The sequence below is a fragment of the Furipterus horrens genome, unplaced genomic scaffold, assembly GCF_987537825.1.
Source record: "Furipterus horrens unplaced genomic scaffold, mFurHor1.1.pri manual_scaffold_5, whole genome shotgun sequence".
NCBI classification, from domain to species: domain Eukaryota; kingdom Metazoa; phylum Chordata; class Mammalia; order Chiroptera; family Furipteridae; genus Furipterus; species Furipterus horrens.
In genome coordinates, this window is record NW_028327175.1 from 179,855,944 (window position 1) to 179,867,807 (window position 11,864).

The 11,864-nt window shown below is 36.6% G+C and overlaps 1 long non-coding RNA gene across 1 annotated transcript; it reads left to right on the plus strand.

The window, feature by feature from the left end:
• On the plus strand, positions 1-1,036 carry LOC150010485 (uncharacterized). The gene is made up of 2 exons (XR_016511407.1): positions 1-159; positions 249-1,036. It is a non-coding gene; the product is annotated as an uncharacterized LOC150010485 (long non-coding RNA).
• Positions 1,037-11,864: the final 10,828 nt, after the last annotated feature.

The window sequence follows — 11,864 nt, forward strand, 5'->3', positions numbered from 1 at the left end:
GGCACCAGCCTTCGGGCTCCATTCGGGGAGGATTTAGAGAAGAGACAATGGCCTCTGCTCAGCTTGATGCCAGGCACTTCTGTTTCTCCCTGTATGCCACTGGTGACTTTCAAGCTACCAGGGTGCTGAATGAAGCTCAGAGGGAGTGAGTCTGAGTAGGTGAGTCTGTGTGTGGGTTCTTTAAGATGAACTGCTTGGGGCTCCAGCAATTTCTTCAACTGACTCAATTCCCACTGTTTTTTTTTCAGCCAGAAGTTGCGGGGACTTATTTTCCTGGCACTGGAACCCTGGGCTGGGGGTCCTGGTGTGGGGCTTGGACTCCTTACTTCCGAGATATTCCTCCTGAATTTCTGTCCATCACACAGGGGTGAGGGGCCAGTCCATCCCACATCTGTGCCCCTCCTACCAGTCTGGATGGATGTGGTTTCTTTAATTCCATAGCTGTCAGACTTCCATTCAACTCTATTTCTGACAGTTCTGAGTGAAGGTTGTTCTATATTTTAGTTGTAATTTTGATATGGTTGTGCAAAGAGGCAAGCCATGTTTGCCTACATCACCATCTTGCCCAGAAGTCGGGCCACAAGAAGCCTGGTTTGTTCTTAAAGTATTCATTCTGGTTCCTAATGATCATCTTCCTTTAAAAATTCCAAAAATGTTCTTTATTTAGCAAACTCTCTAGAATTTTTCCAGTGGTTAACATCAGGCTTAATCTGATTTTCAGCACTTTCCTACTAAAAAAATCAAAGCATTTGCCCCATCCAGTCTTTTGATACTTTTCTTACTCTCAGTGACTCAAAAGGATTAGGGATAATGGTTCTGTAATTACCTCCAGAAGTTCTCTCAGAACCTGTTTTGGGCTGCAGAAACTTCTTTAACATTTATTCTGCCCTTGCCAATGTATAATGTAAACAGTGAAGTCTCCAAAGCCCCTGCCGTCCCTTGCCCAAGGAATAATCAATATTGAGAGTTCATTTGAATTAATACATATTATTTGAATATATATATGTAAATATAAAAATTTTATGTCAAAATGGAATCACACATACTGTGCTGCCAGTTGCTTTTTAATTTTTTGCTTTTAAAATAGACTATATTTTAGAACAGTTTTAGATTCACAGCGAAATTGAACATAGAGATTTCTCATATACCCCTGCACCCACACATGCAGAGCCTCTCCTCTTACCAACTTACTAACATTCCCAGAGATATTGGTACATTTGTTACAATTGTACCTACATTGACACATCATTATTACCCATGGCCATACTTTACATTTGGACTCACTCATGGTGTTGTGCAATCTATGGGTTTGGACAAATTTATAATGACATGTACCCATCTCAGTGTCATGTGGAGTTGTTTCACTGCCCTAGAAAATCCTCCCTCCCCTCTTAACACTTGGCAACCATTGATCCTTTTATTGTCTCTATAGTTTTTTCCAGAATGTCATATAGTTTGAATCATATAGTATGTAGCCTTTTCATATTGGCTTTTTTCCCTTAGTAATATGCATTTAAGTTATATGAGAGAGCAGAATTGTTATGTTTCATGAATAATTGACCCTTTATCATTATGTAATGTCCTCTTTATCCCTGATAATTTTCCTTGGTCTGAGGTCTGATTTGCCTGAAATTAACACAGCTATTTTCCCTTTCTTTTGATGTGTTAGCTTATATATATATATATATATATATATATATAGATATATATATATAGATAGATAGGTATATAGAGATATATATCTTCATTAATTAACTTCTACTTTTAATCTACATGTGTCTTTATATTTAAAATATGTGTTTTTATATTTACAAATAAACTGGGTTTCTTGTAGACATCATACAGTCAGGTCTTGTTTTTATCCACTCTGACAATCTCTGTCTTTTAATTGGTGTACTTGTTACTACTTTATATTTATTGCCCCTGTTCTTTGTTCCTACTTTTGTATTCCACTTTTCCCTGTCATTTTTGGTTTTAATTGAACATTGTAGGTGAATCCATTTCCACTCCTTTCTTAACACATCAGTTATACTTCTTGTTTTACTTTTTGTAGTTGTTGCCCTAAAGATTTTTTTTCATGCCAGAGCCCACACTGTTTTTTTTAAAACTGTTTCTATTACAGTTTTCCCAATTTTCCCCTGTTGATCTCCCCTTCCTATTCCCCCACTTTCATAGTCAGTCCCCACCCTGTTGTCCATGTCCATGGGTCATTTATACCTGTTCTTTGACTAGACCCTCTCCCTCCCACTCTGGTCACTGTCAGTTTGTTCCTTGTTCCCATACATCTGGTTCTATTTTGCTTGTTTGTTCATTAAGTTCCTCTTATAGGTGAGATCATATTGTCTTTCACCTGACTTATTACACTAAGCATAATAATCTCCAGTTATGTACATGCTGTCATGAGAGGTAGGAGTTCCTTCTTTTTTTCTGCTGCTTAGTATCTCATTGTGTAAATGTACCACAGTTTTTTGAATCACTCATCCACTGATTGGCACTGAGGCTGTTTCCAGTACTTGGCTATTGTAAATAATGCTGCTATGAACATAGGGGTGCATAGGTTCTTTTGAATAGCTGTTTCAGGATTCTTTGGGTATAATCCCAGCAGTGGAATCCCTGGTCAAAAGGCAGTTTCATTTTTAGTTTTTTGAGGAAATTCCATACTGTTTTCCATAGTGGCTGCACCAGTCTGCATTCCCACCAGCAGTGTGCTAGAGTTCCCTTTTCTCCACATCCTCGCCAGCACTTGTTTGTTGATTTATTGATGATGCCCATTTCGATTGCTGTGAGGTAGTATCTCATTGTGGTTTCATTTCACATCTCTCTGATGGCTAGAGATATTAAGCATTCTTTCATGTACCTATGGGCCCTCTCTATGTCCTCCTTAGAGAAGTGTCTATTCAGGTCCTTTGCCTATTTTTTAATTGCATTGTTTGTCTTCATGGTGTTGAGTCATATAAGTTCTTTATATATTTTGGAGCTCAAACCCTTGTCTGAGGTATCATTGGCAAATATGTTTTCCCATACGGTTGGTTCCCTTTTCATTTTGCTAATGTTTTCTTTAGCTGAGCAGAAAACTTTTTAGTTTGACGTAGTCCCACTTGTTTATTCTTTCCATTATTTCCCTTGCCCTAGGAGAAATATTGGTGAAAATATTGCTGCGTGGGATATCTGAAATTTTCCTGCCTATGTTTTCCTCTAGGACTTTTATGGTGTCATGGCTTACACATAAGTCTTTTATCCATCTTGTGTTTATTCTGGTGTGTGGTGTATGTTGGTTATCTAGTTGCATTTTTTTGCATCTCCCTCTCCAGTTCTCCCAACACCATTTGTAGAAGAAGCTATCTTTACTCCATTTTATGCTCCTGTCCCCTTTGTCAAATATTAATTGACCATAGAGACCTGGGTTTATTTCTGGGCTCTCTATTCTATTACATTGATCGATATGTCTGTTATTATGCCAGTACCAGACTGTTTTGATTTACTGTGGCCTTGTAATATAGTTTGATATCAGGTACTGTGATTCCCCCTACATTGTTCTTCTTTCTCAAGATTGCTGTGGCTATTTAGGATCATTTTTGGTTCCATATAAATTTTTGGAATATTTGTTCTATATCTGTGAAATATGTTATTGGTGTTTTAATAGGAATTGCATTGACTCTATAGATTGCTTTGGGTAGAATGGACATTTTAATGATGTTAATTCTTCTACTCCATGAACACGATATATGCTTCCATTTGTTTGTATCTTTCTTAATTTCTTTCTTCGGTGTTCTGTAGTTTTCTGAGTTCAGGTTTTTACCTCCTTGGTAAGTTTATTGCTAGGTACTTTGTTTTTCTTGTTGCTATAGTAAATGGGATTCTTTTTTTCTAGTTTCTATCTCTGATATTTCATTGTTGGTATACAAAATATACCTTCAATTTCTGAATATTGACTTTGTATCCCACCATTTTCCCAAATTCACTTATTAGGTCAAGTAGTTTTTTGGTGGAGCCTATAGGGTTTTTACGTACACTATCATGTCATCTGAAAATAATGACAGTTTTACTTCCTCCTTTCCAATTTGGATGCCTTTTATTTCTTTTTCTTGTCTGATCACTGTGGCCAGTACTTCCAATACTATGTTGAACAGAAGTGGAGAAAGTGGACACCCTTGTCTTGTTCCTATTCTTAGGAGGATAGCCTTTTGTTTTTATCCATTGAATATTATGTTGGCTGAAGGTTTCTCATATAGCCTTTATTATATTGAGGTATGCTCCTCTATTCCCACTTTGCTGAGCATTTTTATCATAAATGGGTGCTATACTTTATCAAATGCTTTTTCAGCATCTATTGATACGATTATGTGATTTTTGCTTTTCATTTTGTTTATGTGGTGTATTATGTTTATTGGTTTGTGAATATTATACCATCCTTGCATCCCTGGGATGAATCCCACTTGATCATGATGTATGATATTTAAAATATATTGCTGGGTCTGATTTGCCAATATTTTGTTGAGGATTTTAACATCTATGTTCATCAGATATTGGCCTGTAGTTTAATTTTTTTATTGTGTCTTTACCTGATTTTGGAAGTAGGATAATACTGGCCTCATAGAAAAGGTTTGAGAGTCTTCCCTCTTCTTGATTAATTTGAGAAAGATAGGAGTTATCTCTTCCCTAAATGTTTGGGAAAATTCACCTGTAAAGCTCTCCAGTCCAGGGCTTTTGTGTGCTGGGAGTTTTTTTAGTACTGCTTCAATTTCCCTAGGTATTATCAGTTTATTCAGGCTTTCTGCTTCTTCTTGATTCAGTTTTAGAAGATTATATGTTCTAGAAATGTGTCCATTTTGCTCAGGTTGCCAAATTTCTTGGGGTATAGTTAGTTGTTCATAGTAGTTTCCTGTAATTCTTTGTATTTCTGTGGTATTGGTTATAATTTCTCCTCTTTCATTTCTAATTTTATTCATTTAGATCCTCTCCCTTTTTTTCTTGGTGAGTCTGGTTAGAGGCTTGTCTATTTATTTTTTCAAAGAAGAAGATCTGGATTTATTGATCATTTGGATTGTTCTTTTAGTCTCTATCATTTAATTCTGCTCTGATCTTGATTATTTCCTTCCTTCTACTCACTCTGGGCTTTGGTTGTTGTTCCTCTAGTTCTTGTAGATGTAAGGTTAGGTTGTTTATTTGAGATTTTTCTATGTTTTTTAGGTAAGCCTGGATTGCTATGAACTTCCCTCTCAGGACTGCCTTTGCTGTGTCCCATTTGTTTTGGGCTGTTGTGTGTTCATTTTCATTTGTTTCCAGAAACTTTTTGATTTCTTCTGTGATCTCATTGTTAACCTATTCATTATTTCATGACATGTTATTCAGTCTCCATAAATTTGAATGTGTTTGAGTTTCTTCCTTGAGGTTGGTTTCTAGGTTCTAGCCATTGTGATACAAGAACATACTTGATATGATTTCAATTTCCTTAAATTTGTTGAGGTTTATTTAATGTCCTACCATATGGTCTATTTTTGAAAATGTTTTATATGCATTTGAAAGCAATGTATAGTTTGCTTTTGGGGAGTGAAAGATTCTGTATATATCAATTCAATCCATTTGATCTAGAGTGTTGTTCAGTGCCACAATATCCTTGTTGATTCTTTCCTTGGAAGATCTATCCATTGTTGACAATGAGGTGTTAAAGTTTCCTACTATGAGTGTGTTGCTGTTGATATTTTTCTTGAAGTCTTCCAAAATTTTCCTTATATATTTGGGTTCTCCTGTGTTGGGTGCATATATGTTTACAAGGGTTATATCTTCTTGATGAATCATTTCCTTAAGTATTATGTAATGCCCCTCTTTGTCTCTCTTTATGGCCTTTGCTTTGAAATCTACTCCAGCTTTTTTTTTTTTTTTCATGTCTCTTTGGAATATTTTTTTCCATCCCTTTACTTTCAGTCTGTATAGATCTTTTGTTCTGAGGGGTGGTCTCTGTAGACAGTACATATCTGGGTAATGTTATCCATTCAGCTTCCCTATGTCTTTTGACTATAGCATTTAATCCATTTACACTTAAGGTTACCATGAATAGGTACTTATTCATTGCCATTTTCCCCCTTTGTGCTTGTTTCTCTCTCTCTCTCCCCCTTCAGCTACTTAAAGCAGTTCCTTCAGCAGCTCTTGCAGTGCTGATTTGGTAGAGATGTATTCTTTTAACCTTGTTTGTTTGTTTGGGAAACTCCTTATTTCACTTTCTATTTTATTTTATTTTTTTAATAATTGATTGATTTGTTTGTTTGTTTATTTATTTTTAGAAAGAGAGGAAAGGAGAAAGAGAGGGAGAGAAACATCACTGTGTGGTTGCCTCTCACTTGTGCCCCCAACTGGGGGCCTGGTGTGCAACCTAGTCATGTGCCCTGAGTGGAAATCGAACCAGCGACATTTGGTTCACAGGCCAATGCTCATCACCTTCTATTTTATATGAGAGCCATGCTGGGTAGAGTAGTCTTGGTTGCAGGCCTTTGCCTTTCATTACTTAGAATATTTCTTGCCATTCCCTTCTCGCTTGTAGTGTTTATGTTGAGAAATCAGCTGATAGCTTTATGGGAGCTCCCTGGTATGTTGCTAGCCATTTCTCCCTTGCTGCCTTTAAGATTTTCTCTTTGTCTTTAAATTTTGCTGTTTTAATTATGATGTGTCTTGGAGTGGGCCTTTTTGGGTTCATCTTGATTGAGACCCTCTGTGCTTCCTGGACTTGTGTGACTTTTTCTTTCATCACATTAGGGACATTTTCTGTCATTACTTTTTCAAACGGGTTTTCTATCCCTTGTTCCTTTTCTTCTCTTCCTGTTATCACTGTGATTCAGATATTATGTTTCATGTTGTCCTGCAGCTCCCTTAAACCCTCTTTGTTCTTTTCCAGTCTTTTTTCATTTTGTTGCTTTGTCTGGGAATTTTTTTCTACCTTGTCCTCAAGATTGCTGATCCCATCCTTTGCTTTATCTAGCCTGCTTTTAATTCCTTCTACTGTGTTCTTTATTTCAGAAAGTGTGTTCTTCATTTCTTCCTGGCTCTTACTGATAGTTTTTATGTCCTTTTTCATGCTGGTGTAGTTCACAGTAAGTTCCTTGTAGCTTCCCTGGAGTTCTTTGTAGTTCTCAATGAGCCCATTCAGCTTCCTTATAACCATTATTTTGAACTTAACATCTAATAGTTTACTTGTCTTTATTTCATTTAGCACTCTTTCTGGTGATTCCTCCTTTCCTTTCAATTGGGGGTTGTTTATTTCTCTCCCTATTTTAGGTGACTTTTCTTGTTTATTTTCGCATCTTAGATTGATCTGCTTTGACTCCATCTTCATGGTGTGACCTCCTTTGGTAGGACACCTGTGGGATTCAGTGATGACCCCCATAACTTAATGTTCTTGGGATTCCCTTTATGTCATTTATGTGGTCTTTCTGGTTGTAATTGGGTTTTAGTTGTTGTTGGGTCATTCTTTGGTGGGTCCTTCCCTCCAGCTGGCTGACTGTGAGTCACTCCACCTACCACATCTACCACATCTTGTATGCTGTTGTACAGGTACACCCAGAACAAAACCAAGCAGCCCAGGAAACAAACCCAAACCTGCAAAAATTATCCCCACTCACAATCACACTATCAACAGCAAATGAGCCAATATTAATAAAGGCATAAAGAGATTAAGACTATTATAAGAAAGAAAAAAAGAATATGATGTGACTGAAAAAAATGATTTTGAGATGGTAGAGGGAGGAACAATAATAAGAGTAGGGAATATAAACAAGACAAAGAAAGAAAGTAAAATTTACATCATAAATAAAAAAGGGAGGGAAGAAAGCAGAATGGAGTAAGCCAAGGGCAGCATATAGTATTAGGTTTAAACAGAAAGTAAAGAAAAAATTAATATAGTGAGAGAGGGGGGAAAATAGGAACCAACCTAGAGAAAAAGATCCACCACAGCATGATCAACAACAAATGAGCAAATATTAATATAGGTGGAATGGGAATAAGAGGGGGAAAAAAAAGAAACAAAACCTTAAGAGATGTCTAGAGGAAAGAGAAGTGATTTTGAGAGGATAGAGGGGTAAGGAATACTAAGAGTGAGAAATGAAAACCAGCATAAGACAGAAAAAAATTAATATTTAAAATGAAAAAAGGAAGGGCAGAAAGAAGTTAAATGGAGTAGGAGTGGGAACAATAAAATTTGAGATTTGAAATACAAAAATAGTGAAGATCTAGAAATAAAATTGAAGAAATGTAATAACAATGACCATATTCACAACCAACGAGCAAAGATTGATAAAGATGGACAGAGAATAAGGGTATTTTAAGAACAGGAAAAAGAATGTGAGATGACAAATGACAAGAAAAATGGTTTTGAGAGGCTCAAGGGGGGAGAAATAGTAAAAGTACAGAATGAAAATAAGTCATAGCAAGAGAGAATATAAAATTTAAAAGGAAACTAAGAATAGGAGAGAAGAAGGTAAAATGGAGTTAGAGAAAGGAGGAGAAAAATATGAGATTTGAAATAAACTATAATATAAAAACTAATGACTTATAGGAACAAACTTGAAGGAGAGTAAATGAATGTTAAAAAGCTATGCAGGAGAGAAAATAACACAAATCATGAAGGAGACCATGGTGGAATTCATCTCAGTAGAATCTAGTTTTTACCATGGTTATATCTTTCTGGATCTGCCCCTGGTGATGTCAGATGGTGTCCTGGTCTGGCCTTATGCAGCTTGTTCGAGACTACCAGTGATCCACAGTCTGTGGCTGTCTCCTTCAGTTGTTAATCTAGTCACTTTGTAATCAGCAGTCAGGCTTAAGCACCACAGGATGGGGCTATTGCTTCCCCTCAGGCTGATGCCACTTAGAGGGGACTGCTCTGCCTGAGCAAGATATCTCCTGCAGTATGGGGAATCACATCACAGGGATCCTGGTGGCTGCTCCCTCAGTTCTCTCTCCAAAGCCGCCATCCTCAGACTCTCCTCAAGCATCTCTAGTCTACTCTGCACCCCACCCCTCTTCTCTGGAGCCCAAGGTAAATGGCTGCAAATCAAATTTTATGTGTTGGCCCTTTAATAGGCTCTCTGCATGTCCAGCTATCTCTCCCCGGCAGACAGAAACCCTGCTGCCTTTTACAGCTGGATGTTATATGAGTTCCTTTCCAGCCCTGGTGCTGTAGGCTAGGGAGCCCAGCTTGGGATTTAGACCCCACTCTTCTCAGGTAGAACCCCCAGGCCACAGAAATTTCCTTCTTGTACTTCAGCTGCCACCTGTGCGAGCCCTGCCAGCCCTCTCATGTCTCTTCCATAATCCTTACCAGTCATATTGTGGTGAAGTGGTTTCTTCTGTCTGTCTGTGGTTATAAGGCTTCTCTCCACTACTGTTCAGTTGGTTATTCTGGATGATTTCTCCACAATTTAGTTGTAATTCCAGATGGTCCCGGGAGGAGGTCGGTGTAGCTTTCACTTACTCCTCCACCATCTTGGATCCCTTGCCCTAAAGTCTGCAAAATACATTTACAACCAATCCAAGTCCACTTTTAAATAACATCATAGCTTCACAGGTAGTGTGAATACCTTATAATCACAAAATAATTCTAATTTCTCCCTCCAATTTCTTGTTTTGTTGCGGTCATTAATTTCACTTAAAGTGAAATTGAATATATTGATGCTACAATTATTTTGAACGAAACTTTTATGTTAGGATAATTAAGAACACAATTTTTATTTTCCTTTCACTTGTTCCTTCTCTATTGCTCTTCCTTTCTTTATGTAGACTCCAGTTTCTGTCCTTTATAATCTTCCTTCTCTTTAAAAAACTTTTTTAAAAAATTCTTGCATGGCAGGTATACTGGCAACAAATGTCCTCAATATTGTTTTGGCTGAGAAAGTTATTATTTCTTCTTCATTTTTCAAGGATAATTTTACAGGGTATAGAATTCTAGGTTTTTCTCTCTCAACATTTAAAACATTTTACTCCACTTTCTTCTTGTTTGTATGATCTCTAAGGAGAAATCAGATATAATTCTTACCTTTGCTTCTCTATAGGTAAGATATTTTTTTCTCTGGCATCTTTCAGGATTTTTTCTTTATCTTTGATTTTCTGAAATTTAAACATAATATGAGTAGGTGTGATTTTTTTTGCATTTATCCTCTTTGGTGTGCTCTGAGGTTCCTGGATTTGCACTTTGGTGTCTGACACTAATTTGGGGCAAGTTCTTAGTCATTATCCATGTCAGTACATATTTTGTAACCAAATATTTGTTTTAATAACTATAATATTTAGATCCTTCTCCTTTTTTGGCTACTCAGAATGTTTTAAACACAAACAGGTAGAAATCCTGCTTGTTTGAAAACATAATTATAATTCCTATCAGCCACTTTTTGCTCCTCTTATTTGCAGTAGACATCACAGGGGGCTTATATTTTATTTTTAGAAAATGATCCCATCTCATACAATACCACTCACCAAGTCCTCGGTTCTGTCCCAATGAACATTTCCAAGCACAGCCAATTTGCTCTTACAACTAACACTTGCTATACAAACCCAGGCAATATATCCTCTTTCATCTACTACTAGAGAGGTAGAGGAATGACATGATTATCAAAGAACAGCTCAGATACTTATATATCTGTATGCAAGTTCTTTTACATATGAGGGAGATTGTTATTACACTATCGTCAACACACAAAGGTAAAACCAGGATTTATAGAAAATATGGGAAGGGAAGAAAACATACAGCTTTGGAAAAGTAAAGATTTTTCTTGATTAAGCTTATTAGCTGGAGGGTATTAAAGAGGCAAAGTATGGAAGGCCAGTGTTGAGTAGGCTGATTGAGTCATGGAAAACAATTTCAGATATCTGTGAAATTTCTGAAAAGCCTTTGGACTTTGGCTTTGAAGCATGTATGACAAGCTGTCTGTCTTCCCAGGTACCATTAGCTTTAGGTAAGCCAGATTAGTTTCATTAATTTTTCTCATCAGAATTTCTCATTCTCCCTTTTGGTTAATATGGGCTCCTAAGGGAATGGATTCAGACATGAAGATGTCATTCTCTTTTTGAGAAAATATCATTAGTTGGATGTTGGCTTAGGATAATGGCCATATAACATTTAATCATTCAAATACTGAACAGTGAAAGAAGGCAAAAGTATGAGGAAAATTGCAAATCCCGAACAAACATTTAGCACTTTGTTTTTATCCAGGTTTCATTTATGTATTCATACATTTATGTGATCAGTATGAGAATACCATCTGACTATATAAGATTAGTTTACAGTGTGCATATTGAGGAACTAGAAAGTAAATATAACAAATTCCTGTCTAAATTTAGTTGAACTAATTATGGAGAACAAATACTGTGGGTGTAGAGAAATCATAAAACATAATCATATGAGACAATAATTGGACCAAGCTTGCATCATTGTTTTGGTCTTTCTTGATGTTCCGTGGGTCCACATAGAGGCTTTAATATGCTAATCAAAAAAGCTGATCCCTGTATGTTAGGGATTTTGTTCCTGTCTCTTGTAAGGGTCCCCTAAGATATTGTCCTTTATTAAAGTCAAAAGTTCCTATAGACTCACCATATATTTTCATCATCCTTGGTATAGGAATTGCATTTTTCAGATATTGACAACTATTGGGTAAACATGAAAAAAAATCTACAGATTTAGAGGGAAGAAGAAGACTCTGATTCTTAGAATTATAGGAATCCATGTTGGTGCACATATAAAGCAAATATGCACAGCAAACTCTATCTCTGATCAGAAGGACATGATATTAACTTCTCAGAGTTACACTTATAAATACCAGTAAATACCAGAATCTTCAAGACAAACAGACAAAAATAAACAAACAAGGTTAATAAGCTTG